Source organism: Spea bombifrons, chromosome 12 (genome assembly GCF_027358695.1).
Source record: "Spea bombifrons isolate aSpeBom1 chromosome 12, aSpeBom1.2.pri, whole genome shotgun sequence".
Lineage (NCBI taxonomy): Eukaryota > Metazoa > Chordata > Amphibia > Anura > Pelobatidae > Spea > Spea bombifrons.
The window spans coordinates 9,072,538-9,078,537 of record NC_071098.1 but is presented as its reverse complement, the minus strand read 5'-3'; positions in this window follow the sequence as shown (position 1 = coordinate 9,078,537).

Below are 6,000 nucleotides of genomic sequence, written 5' to 3'. Positions count from 1 at the left end.
GTATCTAATGTATTGGATAACACTACCTCCCTTGGAAGTGAATTCCATACCTTTATTGTCCCCACTGTAAAGAATCCCTTCCTTTGTTGTCTTCATGTCAACGCTCGATTCAATAGCAAATCCAAATTTCTTGGGTGCAAAAAATGAGGCTGCAATATTTCTTTCTCTTGTAATGCAATATAAGTTATAATTGTACTAATACAGTTCTAAATCATTCAAGGTTTCCTCATAAACTTTGGAACTCTCCGGGTTTGGCCTGGGGTCTCTAAGTGAGGCACTGCTTGCCTTGGGTCTCCAAGTCAGATTCCTTTTTCTCTAGGCAGGTGAGTGTCATTTGGCCACGCCCACTCCCCCACCTATTCATTGCCCACCTAAGGCTATACATGGCTGGCCCTGCCCCATACACATCCAGCCTAACCTGGGAAGTTCCCATGTATGCTCATCAAGGTGTTATAGATGGGACATAATAATTGGAATGGTCTTCAGATTACTTCTAGAAATGGCAGGTAAAGCACTAATACTATGTTTGCCCACAAACACTTCCTTCAACAAGAAACAATTGTCTAGCTGAAAAGCAGCATATGTTACAATCCCGGGCTGTATACAAAATAATTCTTTCCCTGGTATAAATAAAATCTCTGCTGGCTGAGTCATTCATGTGGGTGTCTATGTATGTGTAATAAATGGCCAAACCTAAAGGGAAAAAATAATATTTTCAACATGTCTTCTGCATTGCTCTTCCAATTCACATTTGGTAGATTATCGTCTCTTCAGGTCAGCATACCCTCCAACAATTCAGGTGTCCAAATAGGGGTGTGTGGCATGAGGTGGAAGGGTGGCCTTTAAAGGCGTGTGGGTTAGAAGAGTGGCCACTCGCCCACTTTACCCAAAGAGCCACCTTGCAGCACAAAGTGCACAAAGCACTTCTTATTCCCCCCCTGGGCTGGTCACGGGAGATCTTCCCAATGTACTTACATTTGGCACTGCCCTCCGTACAGAGCACCGTCTTAAAGGTGCCCAGCAGCTTGTAACGTCTCCATAACGTAAATGGACAAGTTGGGGAGATCAGAGATCTCCCTTGCTACCGGCTCATTGAGCATTGGCACGATGGAGGGGCAGGTTGCACAAAAGGTTTTGTGGTAGGAGTACCTTCTGCTCTCCTGGACCTGCCGCCCTAGTTGGCCCAGGCCTGTATACATAGCTAGTTTTATGTGTAGCATACGTATATGTGATGCTACATATAGTGGGGGGGATTATGACAATGCCTGGATGAGATTTAAGTCACAGTCTGACCCTGTCTGAAATGGTAAGCGATGCTTTTTACACCTCCTTAGGGCTCAAAATGTTAACATTGCTGAACAAAGAGGATTGAAGCAGTCCACACACTGTCCAAGAGTTGATCCCAGCAGAAGAGATCAATAAAAGAAAATTAGGTGCAGTATATTAGTTATTTCTGCAGGCTGGCAGAGACCAAAGCCATAAAGCAATCCAATTTACATTTAATTGGATTTTCATTTTTTGGGCACAAAGACCTGATACTTAACACACATAATCCTCTGTCTTGGCACAGTCATGACGATCATCATCTGTTTCATTTTTCAGTGAACTGCAGTTTACTTCTGGGGGTGACCCTGGGAGTTTAGGGACCATAAGTAAAACACAAAGGGTTTCTAAACCATATAATTACTTCAAATAATACATGTTAAAAATACACACATGCAATAAAGTGATATATATCACATATAATCAATAACAACTCTACTAGTTAATCCTTATTGATCTGAAACAGGCATGGGGGCGACGCTGGTTGCCACCCTGCTGGTTATATGTGGAATTACAAGTCAAAACTCATACACTAAAAGTAAAAAGGGTCTGCTAATCTTCAAAGTAGCCCCTCTGTCTGCCTTGGTTGCTACCCGTTAATATGAACTGAATCGGGTAAAAGTAATTAATGCGCCTAATTCTTCCCTGTTGAACTTGAGTGTTCTCTATCTTGTTCTTGTTTTCGTTGGGTGCCTGGAAGTCTCTGCAGTCCCCAGTCACTTTCTGTCAAGGTGCCAAGAGGTTTGGAAGGAAAAAAACCTGAATAGGGAAGTAGTACTAGAATAAATAAAGAAAATATCCTTTAAAAAAATACTATTCACAACACTGCGAAACGCTTCAAAGAGATTCTGGCTGCGATCCTTCAAAGAGGATCAGTCTGGAACTGAAGAGACTCCTAATGACAAAGAGGGGAAATCCCAACCATGCTTTTCTTGCATTTTGTTTTCAAATCAGGATTCGTTTAACGTTCTAAGCAGTGCTTCCTGTAACTCTTCTTACATCACAGGTTAGCAGAACGAGCTCGCGCCGTCCGGCGATCTGGGTTACATTGCATGTATGAGCATTGATACTTTTAATCTTATTAAAGGGTAAGTACAGCGGGCGAGAACATTAAGATTCCCTTGCCTGTTTTTCGTAGTAACTATAGATACAGGGTTCCCCTCCTCAGACCCTGAGAAGGTGCAGTCTACCTGAATTAGATTAGATAATGTGTATAGAAACAACAGGAAATGTATTTACAAATACAAATAAAATATATTTTTATTCTTAATGCATTAAAAGGTACGGTTTCACCAATATCACACTTTAGAAACGAATCATTAAAATCATCCTTGCTAGTACTGTTGAAAACCCAAACCCTTCCCAGAAATAAGTTTTCAATCAAGTAAAATTGTGCCTTGTTCATATTTTTGTGGGGAACTTAATTATCATGTGACACAAACACAGGAAGCTCATAGAAACAGTAAAAAAAGAAAAGAAAGTCTGTATTGTGAACAAACTTTCAGAGAAAAGAATAAAATGACAGATCTTCTAATGCTTATTAACATACTATAGATCGCAAGTAATGGTTTTGTGGAAGAGTAGCTTTAGGTTACATTAAAAGTCTCAGTAAATCATTGTCCTTCAAGCCACATGTCAAAGTACACAACAAAAGCACAAAAGTGACCTTCTGCTGTCTCAAATTTTAGGAGGGATTGGGCTAGAGGTTGGTATTCCAAGCACTGCCCGCACCACAGAGATCACACCAGGACTGACAATCTGGAACACCAGGCAAATGCCCGGTGTGCACTAGCCGCACACACTCACCCGATCTGATGCTCCAGTGCGGCCAGTGGCTGGATATGCTTGGCTGCATGCTACATTACTATACCATGGCGTGCAGCCACACATATGTGGCCATCAGCTACTCTTACGTCATCAGTCAGCTGCTGACCTTAAAGTGCAAGGGCTGCCTTGTCATCGCCAGTCTCGCCCTGGATTACACAGTAGGGGACTGGTCATAGTGACATCGTATCGCTGGTTCAGAAGAACACCCTTGGGTGCAGTGATGCTTTCACAGTGGAAGAAGTGGTAGACTAAAGAGGACCGAGGTATAAAAAGGAATGCCTCTCACTCCCAATGTGTCTTTCTGCTTTGTTGTAGCGGAATAACAATGTTAGCTAGAAGATGAGCTGATGATCTTCTGCAGAAGTTTTTACAGTCTGATGAACTTCTCCTTAACCATTCTAGAACTGCTGTATGTGTATAGATCACTGGATGTGTACATTGGCATGCATCACACATTGCAAAAAAACCTGCTTTACCACAGAAACTCTCGGAATGCGGGCTTTTCTGGAAACCGATATTATGGGTGGAGATATGAAAAAAGCTACATGGTTTGAGCTTCTATATGGAACGCCAGATTTTTCCAGAAGGCACATTGTGGTTTTGTCGATTGCTTCACTACTGTTACAACAACAAAAACAAATGTATCATCTGTTTTGAGGTTAGGGTTTTGGCATGGTGCGTATTCTTTCAGCTTAGGGCTACCTACATACCTGGGAACGCTCTGGGTTTTTGGCCCAATCTCAGGTAGAAGACGCAGACTCTCAGGGTCACACAGTCTGGAGCTGACTGTCCTAGCTTTCTATCCTACACTACTGTGATCATATATAATCACCACACATACTGCGTCCATAATGTCTAATCAGTTTTAAAGTTATTTTACAAGATAGTCTCCAAATTAGTCCAAGGTGCATTTATATGTACTGATGAGCCATAACATTATGACCACCTACCTAATATCATGTAGGTTCCTCTTTTGCCAAAACAGTCCTGATCCGTCGAGGCATGGACTCCACTAGACCTCTGAAGGTGTGCTGTGGTATCAAGCACCAAGACGATAGCAGCAGGTCCTTTAAGTTGCTTGGTGGGGCCTCCATGGATGTATCCTGGTGCCACGTGTTCTCCAGGTAAGCGACGCACTCGGCCATCCAAGTGATGTAAAAGAACATGATTCATCAGATCACCCACCTTCTTCCATTGCTCCGGAGTCAGCATGGGCACCCTCACTGTTCTGAGGCTACACAGCCCCATACTCAACAAACTGTGATACACTGTGCGTTCTGCCACCTTTCTATCAGAACCAGCATTAACTTTTTCAGCAACTGGAGATACAGTAGCTTGTCTGTTGGATTTGACCACAAGGGACAGCCTTTGCCCCCCCCCCCTCACTTGCTCCAATGAGCCTTGGCTGCTCATAACCCTGTCACCAGTTCATCACTTTTCCTTCCTTGGACCACTTTTGATAGGTACTGACCACTGCAGAGCAGGAACACCCCACAAGAGCTGCAGTTTTAGAGATGCTCTGACCCAGTCATCTAGCCACCACAATTTGGTCCTTGTCAAAGTCACTCAGATCCTTACACTTGCCTATTTTTCCTGCCTTTAACACATCAACTTTGAGGATGAAATGTTCACTTGCTGCCTAATATATCCCACCCACTGATAGGTGCCATGATAACAAGACTATCAGTGTTAGTTACCTGCCAGTGGTCATAATGTTATGGCGGATCGGTGTATATTAGGTAACAGTAAGGCTTTATCTCCTGTACGCCAGTATAGGAAGAACCATACACGAAGCACCTGTATTTCAGACTAATGTTGACACAAATGGAAACCAACAAAGGAACCATTAATTTCCATATGTGTATTTACTACCAGCGTAATGTAACAGATACTCTACTCAATATTTGCATTTTGTAGAAAATGCAAATATAATTATATACAAGGCAGTGTCTAGTTGACAAAAACAGCTGTAACTGTTTCTTGCAGACTGTAACCAATCAGATTAACATATTAACTTTTTGGTGTCTTAATTGTCAGCACAAAACAATGTGTTACAAGATGTCTATGCCTCGACGGACTCGTTTTAGAGAAACAATATGACTGATTATGTGAATAAACCTGGTCTGCAGTGAGCCATTCCTTGTAGTGATTTGAGGTTTGTTGGTCCCTTATATGCTGGCATCGGATTCTCAGAGAGGCGCAGTGCTATCCACAATGACCACTTAAAACATAAATAGCCGATCTCTGAGTAGTACGATACATTTTCTCTTGGACTGAAAAGTGTTTCTGATGAAATAGGACCTTTGGCTTTAAACCAACCTAGTTCTCAATATACAGTAAAATGAAGCAACCAGAAAAGGTTGCCAAACACAGGGCTATTTTAACCACAGCCAGGTAAATACCATGTCTTCCCGTCACTTACTTAACAGTCATATTCTTTCAATTTGTTTGGGAGTCAGTTCCCTTTTTTTTTTTTTTTTTTTTTTTTTAAAAAGAGGTCACTCTCATTCTGCAGATAGGACCCATTCAGTCTTCCCATTTTTCTGATATAAATACTTAAACTTTAGTCAATCCTTGGTCTCATCTTAGATTCACAATAGTCTGAGACTCATTAGTTATTCTTGGTAGGATTATTTCCTCAATCTTTTGAACTGATTTATTGGGATGCGTGTTTATAATTAACTGAGGGATAAACGCCAGCTTAGTTTTTCATGTTTGTCTGCAGAAGCCAGATAAATTCCTGTTGGGCACCAAATACAAGGGTGAATTATGTCTAAGGGGTAGGGTGGTAGGTTTTGGTGGGCTAATTGGGTACATTAAATAAATCTCTTGTATTGTAGAGGTCTGTGT